The sequence below is a fragment of the Harpia harpyja genome, chromosome 19 (genome assembly GCF_026419915.1).
Source record: "Harpia harpyja isolate bHarHar1 chromosome 19, bHarHar1 primary haplotype, whole genome shotgun sequence".
Classification (NCBI taxonomy): domain Eukaryota; kingdom Metazoa; phylum Chordata; class Aves; order Accipitriformes; family Accipitridae; genus Harpia; species Harpia harpyja.
Genome location: NC_068958.1, coordinates 12,480,030 through 12,495,393, shown reverse-complemented (window position 1 = coordinate 12,495,393; position 15,364 = coordinate 12,480,030). Strand labels below are relative to the sequence as shown.

The following is a 15,364-nucleotide window of genomic DNA, read 5'->3' as shown; positions in this document are numbered from 1 at the left end:
AGATGACTATACAGCGAGTTATGAAATGGGATTTAGGCATCAGAAAGTATTCAAGTGCTATTGTTCATTCAGCTGAGCCATCCGTTATCCTACCTCTGTTCCTGAAGCTGCTACAGTTATATAGACAAAGACCCCCCTTATAATACCTAGCACTTGAAACAGCACAGAAAAAGTGGAAGTGATTAATGTTGTTACACTATGTTTCACACCTATTTTAAATTGTCTTGAGTAACAATCACTACCTACTGCTCTAAATCACACCAAAGAAGCCGCAGAATCTGCCAGTTGGTTGTTCAGCACTGACTCATCCCTAGAAGAAAAACTATGGGCCTTGCAGTTACACTTTTTACAGGGTTTGAGAGTACAACACTCAGTAATGAGAAAGAACAAAGAAAGGCTGGATCCCAGGCAAGCCAGCCCCACCACTTTCTATGGCCTCTGTTACTCTAAGTAGTAACAGTGATCCCAGGGCAGACTTTCTGTCACATCTCTGGGATATAGCTGCAGGTACAGCACCTGAACCACACCACACACTCAGCACAGACTTCTCCTGTTAAGAATCTCAGTTGTACGTTTAAAGTGTTTAGATTTTCATTTACCATTTAGAATAAAACCTACCAGTAGAATAACAAATACCAAAGAAGGCAAACTAACATAAAAATAAAGGAACATACAAGACACCGTGAGAACAGGTTTAAGGGGGGGGGGGGGGGGGGGGGGATGTTGACATCATCTTCCAGGGTAAATTGAAGGAATTCTCAATGCTCAGGACAATATGGCCCAAGGGAAATGGTAATGGGAGAGAAATAAATTCTTTCACCTCTGGGTTGAAATCCAAGTCAGGCTGGTAGTAGCCAAGAACCATTAGCTTAACATCTGCTAGCTGTTTGGTAACCCATGTGAAATGAGTTATATTCCTTAGTGTCCACATCACAGTCCCACTAATTGGCACCACGTTGGCAATCTAAACAGAGAGGTTAGAGTCTGAACATACAGCAAGTATGAACTACAAGATTAGTCAACTTCAGTTTTGAGTACATATGTGTTAAATTATACATTTGGTATATGTAACTCCACCTAATTGCCCCACCATCCTGTTCTGCCCTCAGAATAAAATCGTAAATCCAAGCAAGCCAACAAACTGTCAGCATTCCCTTGTCAAGTATACAGTTTCTGAATTAGTAAGACACATTGTCTATTACTATTCAAAGTAACTTAAGCAACTGCTTAAATTTTAAGCAAAATACTGTACAGCATAAAGTTAAGTATGCGCTAAAGTGTTCGGATAGTAGGTACCAATATCTATAAAAATAGTATCTTTTTCTTAATTTCAGTTTTTAACTACAAAACGCAACACTCACTCAAAAGGCAGTAACAATATAGTCTTATAAATCCCAAATAACAAGGCTCTTTCCTCTTTGTCTTTCCTTCTTCTGCAGCTTCCCAACAAAGAGTGCAAAGGAACAAAGTTGGCCCAAGAATAAGACCTATTAACTTTTAGAAAATTATCCTTTGTATTTCCCCATGGTAAAATATTGGTGTCCAAGGACAAAAAAAAAAAAGTAGTTATCTCTTGATAAATAGCAATAAAAAAATTGATTATCTTAATATGACAGCATAAAAAACAGTCTAAACTATGAAGGAAGGAAACTCATGTTACAGTTTAGAAACTGTTCCTGATATTTACACATGACTTCAGTTTAAAGAACTGCTTGTGATGGGAACATGATGAAAGCTGTTGAGCATGAAGGGAGATATAAATGAAGCCAAAAGAAGGATCTTTGCCAGAACTCTACCAGAAAACAGAATCACAGAGTAAGTTAGTTTGGGAGGGACCTCTGGAGGTTTCCAATCCAATCGGCTGCTCAAAGGATGGCCAACTTCAAAGTTGGATGAGGTTGCCCAAGGATATTTTAGATGAAAGCACAACATAGTACAATGCCCTGCAAAATCCACATATAAAGAAATTGTTCTTGCTAGCCGAATACCCCTTTCATTTACCACTGCTCTGGAAAGATTCAAGTTCTAAGCTGTTTTGAGAAGTAATAATGGCTAGCTGCCATTAAGAACAGTGACAAACTGAAAAGGAAACAAATCTAAATATCCATTAGTACCAAGGTTTGGAGAACTTAATCTGGTAGAATGCAGACTTGAGGACAGGAGACTGTCTGAGAGAGCTTCAAAGGTATAATCCTCCCAAGATCCATGTTTTATCTTATCTTGGAAAGGTATGTTCAAGCCCTCTTAAGAAAAACGCAGGCAGTGGCAAGAAGCCAGTCTGCAGGAAAACAAACAACCCCCCGGTAAGTCTGCATTCCACAGCCGTGTTCAAAGGGATGGATTTTTTTTCTTCTTGTGCAAGAAACACTTGCAGAGTTAACATCCATAGAATTTGATAGCATCTAAGTTGCCTTAAACATGAACAGTCTGCTTCTTTTAGCACAGGGTGCTAAGCATTGCCTGGCTTACCTGTCCTCTGACAAAGCCAGACCAGCTTAACTTCTACAAAAACACGCTGCCAGTTCCTAGTGTATGCACACATGCTGCCAAGGATTTTGTATTCTTTTTTCAAGAGCTTGGTGGACCAAGGGATCCTTCTGATACAGCAAGACCACTCCTTCCTCAGAGCTACAATATCACTGCCAGGCCTGCTATCTGCTTCAGGCAGCAAGGATAAAACCTTCTTTTTCCCATCACTGACTACAAAAACCTCTAAGGTGGATCTTTTCGTATTCTCTTCTATAACTTTGAAAAGTAGAATAGGATCATGCCACAGTTTTTAAATGCCAGACAAATTCCTTCTGCTTGAAGACAGGTTATTATTAACTTCTTTTAAAATCACACCACTGCAAATAATTATATTGACACTTGAGGTGGGATCTGCTGTACTGACATCTGAAAGAGTGTTAAGGGAGACTGATGACTGCCAGGAGGCTAACACAAGCTGGAAGAAACCAGGCTAGCACCAAAGACATAGCTATTGCAACTGTTCTGCCTTTGGCTGCATTCAGCCCACCGAGCTGCCAGTTCAGGATGGACTGAAGTAAATCTTCAGAACTAATTCCTGATGCTACAGGAGTTAGTTGTGTGATACCGTCCAAGTAAAGGTTATAATCAAGCAATGCAGTGAACTGCTTTATTGAGCAGCTCTAACATGCACTTCTGAACCCTCATGTAGGTATCAAGTAAGCATTGATAATCAAATAAATGTTTTCTCACAAAACCAAGCATAGAAATAATACCAAATTCATGAGTTTCCTGAGAGTAATTCCTCTCCATTTGGAAAACAGGAGGGGTCCAAGAAAGAAATCCTTCTCTGCAGGGGAGGGAGGCAGGAAGGAAGGAAATGTGAATTACATACACCTCTGGATAAGTCCCCCTTTAAAAAAAAGGAAGGAAATTAGAGTTAACTAAAAAGAGCATGTTTAGCATCACTGCACAAGCTGGGGAAAAAACCCCTATGAAATCCTGGCTAAAGATAATGCTGCCTCCTCCTGTCACTGTTCGGCTTTCCACAGTCATTGTGACAGGGAGAGGTTAAAGGTCCTTTTTCACTCTTTCATTTGCAGCACCACTTTGAAGTTACCTACAAATCAGAGTCACTATTTGATGATCACCTCTCCCCTATGTCATCCTACACTTTTTTGTAATAGGGCTGTTAAAAAACATGTGTTTTCACTTTTTTTTTTTTATTAAAAAAGGATAACTCATAACTGAGCAGAGACAAAGGCTCTGTTGATACAACAACATGTGGATTAAATCCGAAAGGAGAAAGAAAGCTGTTTTATTAAACTGACAATCCTGCACAGAGGGCTTATATCTAAATTGGTGTAATAAATCAATAGGAAAGATTTCTCTTTGGCTGAAACAACCATTTGTTTAGGCATGGAACAAGAGCATTTTAAAATTGCTCTGGACACTACACAAAAGGGTTTCTTCAGTTTTGTTCTTTTTTACTTTCTCTTGTATTTTAAGTATATCCCTAAAGTTTTGCATTTGCTTTACTTAAAAATATTTACTTCTTGGTGCTTAAACCTATGACAAGTCAGCCAGCCAGCACCTCTGGGCTCTTAGCTAAGCTGCTTCTACTGAAAAGAAAAAAAAAAAAAAAAAAGAAAAAGAAAAAAGAAAGAAAAGTTGCTTGCTTCATTTACATTATTACATAAGCAGAAGACTGGCCTAAATTTATGCTTTCCCCCATTATGTTCCTCTCCTGTATTTTTATAAACACACGGTCTACTTCTTCCCTTAAATACTATTAGCAGTGGCTTTTTCACTCTTACTTAAGCAGGAAACACTTTCCAGTTGTTGCTACCTACCCATATCAGACAGCAATTTGTCCCACAACGTCTTCTGAGACCAACACAATAACCTACCATATCAGAATGTCAATCTGGAGGTAGGCTAACGGCAGGGAGGTGCTCAAGAAACTGCAGTCACAACGCCATCCTCAAAATACTGCCCAGAAACATGCATTTGGTCTCCAGATCCCAAGACGACAAGCTGCTGCTGATGCACAGTGAAAACTAAGGAGGACTTGGCAGAACATTTTAAGTACGACACTGATTGTAACTATAGATGGGACCAAGAACTGTAGCCATCTTTTTAAATAAAAATCAGATGGTACCCAGAACTGATTTCAGAGCTAAAGCAAAGATGACACTAGCATCTACTAAGTACATTTAATACATCATGCCATGAAGATGGCATTGGCTAATCCATGCAAACATGTCACCACACAACTCCAGCTAGTCTTCAAAGAATGACAAAGACCAAAACATAAATCATCATAAAAATAAACTTTCAGTTCTGCAGAAATGTTGTGTGAGAAAATATTTGTAGGAGATGCTACTCAACACTGGAAGAAAGTGTTTCATATGAGCATCTTGGAGCTCCTCTTCAGTACGTTCTGTAGATGTCACTGGCTCCTAGATTACTGTTATTTTTTAGAACTCCCAAACTATATGTGTAGTAAAACACGTGAGGGCACCTACATATGGGACGGAGTATAACACTGACAGGGTGAAGATTTTGGCTAAAGCCTCTGTCATTCAAAATGTCATTTCTAATATCATTTACAGAAATCTCAAGAGCTGAGGCTTTTCAAAACCATTAAAAATACAATCCCCAGCCCCACAGATGAAAATGCTTTAGGCTTGGTAACTATTTTTTTTCTACCAGGGAAGCCCTTATTTATTCCATTTCACCTTAAATTCCATTTGCCAGTCAGGCAAGTAAAAGTTTCCTCAGAAACTACAGCCGATGCAGTCACTCAGACGCCATCCCCGATACCTTGACCGTCCAGCCTGCCTTGCCTGCTGCCCTACTCCCAACTCACTGAAACAATCCAGGAGGCCACACAATGGCCACGGGATCAGGTCTGGGCTCCTCGCTCTCCCTGACCCACTGCCTTTGCCCCAGAGAAGCTGCTATTGCCAGTCTCCCATGAGAGGTGGTGGGAGATAAGTTATTGTGCCTGCACGTAGCCCAACAGCTGTTTTGCATGGCTGCCTTGCCAAGACCTTACTGTAAGAGCTGCTCACCTTGTTCCAATCAACTGCCTTACAGTCTGCAGGAGTCTCTCCACAGTGCTTCTTTCCATACATCTGCAGCCACCCACACAGTACCATGTCTCAGCTCAGCTTCTGCTGCCTCCTCACATACCCTCTCGCTGGGACAGACATGAAGGACTCCCGACAAGGAACATCTCAGCTTTCCTTCCTTACTCTAGGCAATCACTCTTTGCCAAAAAGTTAACAAGGAGCCATGCTAGTGGGACAGAAAGGGAAGGTGCAAGAGGAGATTAAAAACTAGGAGAGGAAAAAGTACTTGTCAGGCCATCTTTTTCTTATTATTCTGCTTTAATTTTGGAGAAGTGGAGTCTCATGGCCGTTAGAGTTCATAGAAGCACTACATAGTTCTTTAGGATACCAAGCAAAGTACTACCTTCTGGCTGTAGCACAGAATCTGCTTTGATAAACTCTCAGGTTGTCAATGTCTGCCATCTTCAACCCACAGATGATAAAGCTGTCACCTCTGAGTAAAGCTAAACCCCTGGTAAGAAAGATGTGCCAGTCCCAGCTGGAAGGAATAATTCCCAGTAAGGAAAGGGGTCAGTCAGCCAGATGACTGGTTTCTGTTCGTAGCTGTTACTGCCCTATTCTGTGACCTTATTCAAGTCACATCCCCACGCAATGCCTCTTCTCTCATCTTTGAGAGGCACACAAGCACCACCAATGAGTGGCTACGTAGAACCCAGCTACTAGCAGTAACGCTAACACAGAAGCGGGAATTTAGAGGCTAAGTAAAGTAATATATTAAAGCTGAGGTTTATGCTATGTAGGCATGGTTCCAGCAGAGGAAACATGCACTTCAGTTTTGCCAAGCCTATCCAGTGTGGGTATGATTCAGTGCTAATTGCTAAGAAAAACATTTCAAGTTACACCGGTTTGGTATGCTTTTTTAAAAGCAAAACAAGGTATGCTTTGGACAAAGTTAAGTTTATGTTTATGTTTACAGACAATCTGACTCCTGCATATAAAGAATACTTCTTGGACGAAAAACTAAAAACATCATGAAAAGTCAAAAGTAATGCAAATGATCCGGCTCTATAATCTTGCCATAATAGAAAAAGCACCAAAGCAGCTGAGCAATAATCATGGTCTTAAATGTGACTTCTCTGACTCCTGCTTTGTTCAATATTTTAATTTTATTTTTAAAAAATTCTAACACACTTCAGATTTCAAAGCACATTTATATACATTGATTAATTCTCCCAAAGTAAAAATCATTATCCTCTTTATTACAGAAGGAAAGTGAATCAAGACACGATAAGGCACAAAAGGAACTGATGTAAGGGCTGCAATTAAAACCCAAGAGCTTCTGAAGCAACTTACTGTTTCTGAAGGATTTTTTTTTAAAAGATGATAGCAACAATACAAAAAAAGTTCCAAAATGGATATACATTAGGATCAAGGCAGCTTATGGGGTAAAGGCCAGGAGAAAAGCAAGTATTTTACATTAATTAATCCACATTTGGAAAACTACAGTGAATTATCTAAGAGATTGTTGCTATGTTCCATATACAGCACAAGCATTAAATCAGCCCGCAATGTAGTCAACGGTGCCTTGCATCATAAGATAGCAAAGTATATAGGGTAATCCATCCCGGGCTTCACACTTTCTACTCTGAGGCAGCAAATTACATTTGCATCAGGACTTTTCTCTGAAGGGTGTGTGGTGAATGCTGCCTGACAGCCGTCTCACCATGCGTTATTCAAGAGTGCCCTCTAACGAAGCTGCAGCTACATTTCAGAACACATACAAGGGAGACTAGAAAAAACCCCAAATGAGACTTTCCAGAAATTTCTCATTAAACATCAAGCTTTGTTTCCATTTGAACAAAAGGGGAAAACAGATGATAGACACTAACTGGTGACTGCTCCTGCACAGACATTTTATATTTCCTTGTATTATGCAAACCCTCATTGGTAAATATCTCAGTAGGCAGCAGTACTAAAAGAAGATAGATGGGAAAACTCACAGTTCTCCCATTCTGGGAGAAGAAAGGATACCGAATCAGATGGGGTCCCAGGGCAGTTAACCCAGTACAACTTTTTAAGATAAACTGAGTTCTACACAATCTACTTCATCTGTAATGAACTGCTGGGTAACTTTTCAACATAGGACGCTGTTAAACCAATCTTTACAAAAATAAGTGAGTATCATGAATGAAGTTCACGAATCAAAATGGAATCCTCATAAATCTATTCACTAATACACCGCTGTACCATAAAATATTGATTTGAAAGGATGTCTTCATCTAAGAGTGGTCACACAAACTACAGTGATGAAACAGTATTTGTTATAAGTTTGTACAACTGGTACTTGGTTTACTGTCAAGTGTCCTTTGACCTACCTACATAAACTAATAAAACACCCTGCAAACAGAAGATGTTTGTATTACTTTCAGAAACAAACTCCACACAAAAAAGCTGATACTGATATTCAGAACAGAAATTAATTTTAATAATCTCAAGGTCAAATTGTCAGAATAGGGCTGTTCCTCTTAAAGACCTACCTATAAATACACAATGAGGGCACAGCTGCTCAGTGTGGGATCAGAACAGTCATAGCAGCCTATGCAACTGTTGCCCTCATCCTCCCACCCCGTCCTGCACCAAGGCACTCCTCTCAGTTGTCCCCCAAACACCCAAGCTTTGAGCATAAGGAGAAAGAGATCAACAACATAATCAAAATTGAAAATTGAACAGAGACTAGAAAGGGGCAGGAATTCCTTGAGCTGCACTGCCCCCATCCTGCCCAATGTGGAGTTTGCCCCCGTACTGTCAAATGCCTTTAAACACTCAGGTCCAGAGACACAGCAAACTCACCCCTGAAGGAGGATGGTGAAGGTGTTATCTGCTGAGTGATGTCTGGGGAATTCCACTGCCACCACAGAGCTGCAAGGAAGCAAACAGGCTTGTTAGCACGCAAAGCTTTTTGTGCACTTACCAACACACCTAAGCTCCTCTGAAGCAATCCTAATTTAAGCACCTTGTTAAGTGCTACCTTGGAAAGACAGAGATTGGCAGGCATCAAATGTTTTCTTGAACCGGAGCCTTACGTACCTGCCAACATTTTTACTTCTTGCTAAACGTCTTTACTGTAATGTTAAGATCATGTGGCTAAAAGTCACAAAAGACTAACAAGAACACCATACCAATGTTATAAAACATTCAGAAAACCATGGTCCTAATATACGCAGGTTACCCACTTTAACAAACACAACATCAGGAAACCTCCACTCCCATCCATCCGAATGACCCAGTGGCAACCACTGCTTACAAAACAAAAAATGAACAATAACACTTTCAACTACATGGCTAATAAAAACCTGCTTTGCACAGTGTGAAACAGCAGCTGTTTATCCTGTAAAGCAAAATTGCAATCCCCTTCTCAAAAAAGCCAAACCCATTTCTCTTTAGTTTGTAACAGTGGGAGATTTTAGTCCCCAAGGAATATTTTCCAAAAATTTACAGGCAATTGTATAACCTTAGAGAACCCACATGGAGCAGTCTTATACAGCATGTGTTTCCCAAGCAGTGCAAAGTTCCTCCTGTGCTCTCTCTCACATTTTCAAACATTCCTCACAGCACTGCTATGTTCCAGCCAACTTTTTTCCTGACATAAAAGCTTATTCCTTGAGGAGGTTCAGGCAGGGTTTGACATTAAAAAGATCAGCAGTGGATAGAGTCCTGGATGTTTTGAAAAAGAGACTTTTCTTTCAGGAACATGTAACCCAAACAAGGCTCAATGAATTTGTGTGAAACTCAAAAATTATTATAAAGAGCCTTTGAACCATATAGCAGAAAGTTTCAGCACAGAATGAAAAATGCAGAAAAACGTAAGAGCAAAAAAAGTCTGAAATTAGTAACTGAACTGCACAGTTATGTGTATGGCTATAAGGGTAATCCCTTGTATTGTAAAGTATTCTGCTTTTTAAAGGCAAGATGAGCAACAGCCAAGAATAAATCGCATTGTGTGGGTGTAGCTAGCCATAAAATGAGAAAAAACAGCACTATTTTAATCAGAAAAGAACAGTCTAAAATGACTGCAGCCACACATTTAGATTTAACATGAAGTACGACCATATCCTTGGCAGACCAGGAGATGTAATAAAGAGGAATTTATTTAAATGCATGAAATACACGTAGAGCTAGAGGCTCTTCTGCTTTAGCTTAGTAATGTGTAACAAGAATGCTACTCTTAGCAACATGCACTTAGTAAAATGCAGAGGAGTCAGATCTCACCTATATTGATACAAAAAAAAAAATCTGCAGCTATGCTTTCACCAACAGACTCAGTAATGGTTAATACTGAAGCACTGAGCAGAGAACCTGGCTTCTGTACTATGACAGAAAAAAGAGGCTTTGACACCATTTTTTATTTCAGCAGCTACCATCGCTAGCAGTGGCAGGTAAGGCCTGTAGGACCAGCAGCTCCCAGCTCTCTATCAGGATGCCACCGCTAACCATGCCTCATACATTAGTCTCAAAATTGGTTCTAGTGCTATTGCTGTTCAAATGTTTATACAACATAAATAAGAACTTTCTTTCCTTTGCTTAATTCTTCCATTATTTATATCTACTTTTTCTTCATTAGCAATTTCCTTCTTCGAGATCCACCGTGTTGCAACTTTAAGCACAGGGAACACACAACTTTGTGCCAGTGGGATACATCGGTCAGAGAAGGAACAGGACTCTCATGTTTTATAGGTGATCAGACAGAAGTTGAAGGATTTTTAGCTGCTTCTGGTCTGTTCAGATTCCAAAACACCTAATCTTTCTTTTGCTTCATCAACCCACCTATTTCTTGCAGAAGACACTGAAAAGAGGATTATTCTATAAGAATCAGTAACACGTGATTTTTTTTTTTCTTCTATGGAAATGTCTTTGACAATAGCGATTGCCTCAACCCTCAAACAGGTCTGTTTCTACTTAGAACCAACACCAAGGATGCCCAGAGCATCATCCCAAGCAAGTGGCAAAACTGAGACAAAAGAAGTTGTTAATTACATGAGCAGGGTCTTCTTGCTTGATTTTTATCTGTGGACCATAAGGCATTATTTGCCCCAATCATTCTGCAGGTAGTTAGCACAGCTGGGAAAGGACATCCTGAGCTCCAACAGCTGGACAAGACTCTCACCTTCTAGGCCCAAGTTACTGCCATTTGGTCACACAGCAACACCAAACCTTCACGAGGATTCACAAAAGAAACAAGACACTTATCCTCTGGGAAAACAGCTTTCCAGACTTCTCTTCTGACAGAAATCTAACTGGAGTTTCTCTTCAGTCCTCCCTTATCCCATGCATACACGCTCCCCTCTTTCCTTTTTCCTGCAAGAATTTTTCAGACTTTTATCACTGACATCTACCATAATACGCTGTATTAGTTTATTACACATTAATTCAATTAAAAGATGAAAATGTGAAACAGCAAGATGTTCAGCATTTAGCGTATCTCCTATTTCTGCTAATGTAATTCTCTCACACTACTCAGCTCCTCTATGGCCTTTCCTCCAATGCATGTGATTATAGAGGGGAGCTGCTTGAGGAGGCAGCATAGCATCAAGCATCCTCAGAGCGCTACAAAAAAAAAAAAAGAATTTTTATTTTAAAGGCACTGGCATATTACACAAACTCAGTAATTAGCTTTTGAATCAAATTATTAAAACTTGGTTCAGGAGAAGAACGTTCTTAATTCCAATAAAATGTCTCTGTCGAATTGTTTCTTTAGTTAGTCCAGAGGCAGCCTGGGCCCCCTCATCCCCTCTCCTGTTAGGCTACATCACTTCACGCATCAGCAAGTTAGTTAATGCAAGTTTGGGTAAAATTATTTATTCACAGGAGCAACTGCTTTTGTTGTCAGAGTATAAATGCATAGACCTGCTCCTCTTACCAGCTGCGAACAGACGCATCTACCTCTGCATTAAGATCCAAGCTATAATGTCACAGAGCTTCCTTACAGAGTTGAACAGAGAACTTGCAACACTGAGTGTGTTTACAGGGAGTGCTCACTTCTGCCTCTCACCTCTCTCCAAGCTGCCTTTGGAGAACAACAGAAATTACACTTGTTTCAGCTTTGCCAATTCCTGTTTGCCATAGCTTACATTAAGGGCCAACTTTGTGTAACTAGAAAAGGAACAATTTGAAGTGTTGCAGTTTAGTCCTTCTGAACTTCTGCACATGCTCTGTGCACTGCACCTTTGCCTGATGCAGTTTCATACAAGCAGCATGTTCAACTCCCCCAACAAAGACAGCTGAGAAAAGTTTGCTGCAATTGCTAAACTGTAAGCACCACCACAACTTTGCGCAGGTGAGCGTTATGCTTTCTAACAGACAGCAGTATTGCCTTAAAAACTCCAAAGAGAGGTTTTATGATGGATCATTTAGATTCCAGAATATGCATTTTGCTGGTTCTACTCCACATGCTAAAATTTCATTATTCCTGCTCTATTACTTGCACATACAGTGAGAAAAAAACATGGAATCAGAAGTCAATGGCTACTAGTGATGCTTGTGCCAAAAAGCTGACACACAGCCATGGGCAGGTGCCTGTTTCCATATAAAACCAGGGAGGCAGCAAGCCCTCAGAGCACACCCAAATGCACAGTGCTACATAAGAGGCAGAGTTTCACTATTTACAGAAGCACAGGGAGGTTTGTTTATTTATTTATTTATAAAAGTCATAATTTCAGAGTGAGTCAACAGATCCTCTAGTTGACCCTATCATCCAAATACCCTTTTATAATAAAACCTACTACCTCGAAAGCACTCTCATCCTATTGAAACAATACATTGAGACAAACAGATCCCAAAATGCCTTTACAAGAACCTGATGAGATAATAGCGGTGCCAGCAGAAAGTCCCAGCATGAAAACTATGCTCTTGCTGAGGGCGAAAAACTTGTATGATGCCTTAATAGTCAGACTTGGCTGAAAATCCCTTCCTGACCTTAAATTCAGATCAGACTGCAAACATACGGGGAAGACATAGTAAACGAGGGAGGGGATTCTTGAACTAGTATAGCACACCCGTTTGCCCAACTCAGTGTCTGCTCTTTGCAGCCAAACTCTGATGATTTGAAGAACAGTGGGGGAAGAAACACACTACCTTAATCTAACTTTCCTCTGTAAGAACAGCATCCAGAATTCCCCCTTGAAGCAGAGGTTCATCCAAAAGCATAAGATTGCTTAAACCTACCTTAATCTAGAACTACAGCCCTTTAAGCAACATAAAAAAAAAAAATTAAAAGCAATCCTGCTCTTTCTGCAGCCAAGCAGCCTAAGAAGTAGAGTCTCCCACAAGGTGACTCGCTGATGACCTCACCGATTTCCCCCAAACCACATAGGCATCCTTGCACCAGCAAGTTGCCCAAGATTTCAGGTTTAAGCCCATCTTCAAAACTGTTATGGTTTCAGCTTAAGAGCTCCAAATGATGGCAAGCCTTTAACCTCTCCCATAAACTATTCCTATAATTAACGTCCAAAACTGCTAGGAAATTGTGTCATATTTAAAAGAATTTGTGTAGCTTTGACTTTCAGTTACCGGATCTCACTATGCCTTTGTTGGAAAGGCTGAAAATACTCAGCTATCAGATAACTTTCCCATAGGCATGGATTTCCACAGAAGGGCTGAGTCAATTCTTAACCCTCTTCTCTTGGATGTGCCTGAATAAACTGAGTTCATTAAGTCCATTACATGGCTTGTTTTCCAGAACCAGAACATTTTTGTGGCCTCCTCTGAACTCTCCAGTGTTTTCATATCTTACTTGAGAGCTACTGTAACTGGAGACTATGTTCTAGTAGCCCATTCTAACACCACCACATGCACACACATGATCACTCCGACTTGCTTCTCTTTAGAAAAAGAAACAACAAAAACCCAACAATCAAATCAACACTTCCCACAACAGTGAAGTTCAAATTGTGTCATTGATGCAACTAAATCCTGCAAGTCACTCTCTGCCACCTCTGTGTTTGTGGCAGGAAGCTATCGTGGTTTCTAGACTTTACACAGTCTTTTTCATTATAAGATGATCCTTCTCCCACTTGGAACCATCTAACCAGGAAGGTCAGACCAGGCTACAGCAATGACATCTTGTCACTGATCATCTTGCCTATCTGTCATCAGTAAACTTTTAACAGCAAAGGTTATGAACCTCCTTTTGGATAATTTAAGTCAGTAATAGTATTTGAACAAAGAACTAGTAAGTGTAGGAGATGACTGGAAATAGCCCACTCGTTTTATGTCTTCCCATTAACAATCGATGTGGAGGATTTGTTCCTTAGGTCATTCTTAAATTTTGCCTAGCTGCCTTACAACACCACCTCTGTTTAACTAAACTGTCAGGTGACACGAGTCAAATTCCTCAGAGAATTTCAAGTATGTGATACTAACTACATCATCAGTTGACTTAATCAGATCTCGAAGTCCCCTCTCAAGAAGGAACACCCTGGGGGAGGGGATCTCTTTTTCAAGCATATGTTGTTTAGCCTTTCATCTCTACATTCATTGTATTTGTAGTATCTTAATTGTTTACGAAGTTTTACCTGCTCATTTTATTTTATTCCTCCTACTGACATGAGGTTAGCAAACTTGATCTTTTGTTTGTTTTCCGAAAACACACTTACTCCTTCCATAAGCGTGGACAGTATTTGCGGTACTTCCAATCCCACTAACTTTCTTCCCCATTTTCCAAAACATTTAAAATCGGTGACAGGGAGCTCAACCGATTTGTTTAAAGCTAAGCTGTTTGAAAACACAGCACTTCTACTGTTGCCTGTGACAGGACCGCCATAGATTCCTTTGCCTTCCCTCCACAACTTGTAATTAACTCACCCCAATTAACTGCACTAACTCCCCCCAATTAACTGTAAACCACGTAATTACGTACGGGGGCTACGCGAAGCCTGTAAAGCATGCCGTTATTTGTAATTACGAACTTGCACTCGCTGCCCTTCTCTCCCGGCCCGGGGCCAGCCGCCCCGCACCCCCGCCGGCTGCCACGCTCCGCGGGCGGTCCCTCGGCACCGGGGCGGGAGGCAGCCGGCAGGCGGCCCGGCGCCGGCCGGCTCCCGCCGTGCCTCAGGCGGGGTCCCCTCGGCCCGGGGGCCACCGGCAGGAGAAGGGGGGGGGGCGGGCAGCGGGACCCCCGGCCGAGGCCCGGGGGGGCCGCTTCAAACGCCGGCGCTGCGGGGCGGGCCCGCAGCCTCCCCCCTCAGCGCCCCGGCGGCCGCAAATAGCGGCAGGTGCGCGGCCCGCGCGCGGCTCCGCCGGGAAGGCCCCACCCGGGGACACCGAGAGACGCTTCGTGGCTTTATTTCGGCTGCGAAGTGCGTACACCCGGAGCGGTCCCGCCCGCCCCGCCCACCGCTCCTCTCGGGCTCCTGAGGCTCAAAGTCCGCTGCGCCGGGCCGGGCCGGGCCGGGCCGGGCCGGGCCGGGCCGGGCTGCGCTTCCCCCCCCCCCCCCCCGGGGCTGCGCGGGGAACCGGGCCCAGCGGCGGCTCCGGGCCTCCGCCGAGCCGCAGCCCGGCCCGGAGCCGCCCCGGGGCAGCCGCCGGCTCCTGCCACTCACCTGGCACCGACCCGGAAGCGGCGACGGGAACTCCGGAGGCGTCGCTCGAAATATTCCCCGTGGCGCCCGCTCCCTCCGCTCCGTGCCCGGAACCTCCCGTGCCCAGCCCCGCGCCCTCATCGGCCCTCTTTTTCCGGGGCACCGGAGCTCAGCCGCCTGCAGGGGGCGGTGTCGCCCGTGGCAACGCTGCGAGCCCCGAGTGGCGGGGCGGCGCCTCAGCGGGCG

General features: G+C 42.5%; 1 protein-coding gene across 14 annotated transcripts in view; it reads right to left on the bottom strand.

Annotated features, from left to right (window-relative positions):
• Positions 1–15,216, bottom strand: part of EXD3 (exonuclease 3'-5' domain containing 3) — a 295,489-nt gene extending 280,273 nt beyond the window's left edge. For 10 of the 14 annotated variants that reach the window (XR_008239335.1, XR_008239338.1, XR_008239337.1 and 7 more), the window contains exons 1-2: positions 14,458–14,481; positions 8,394–8,462 (exon numbers count right to left, since the gene is read on the bottom strand). The gene's annotated coding sequence lies outside the window, so the exon portion shown is untranslated. Of the gene's footprint in view, positions 1–8,393; positions 8,463–14,457; positions 14,482–15,139 lie in introns of those variants that run through there. The other 4 variants (XR_008239339.1, XM_052815037.1, XM_052815038.1 and 1 more) reach the window with 2 other exon arrangements.
• Positions 15,217–15,364: the final 148 nt, after the last annotated feature.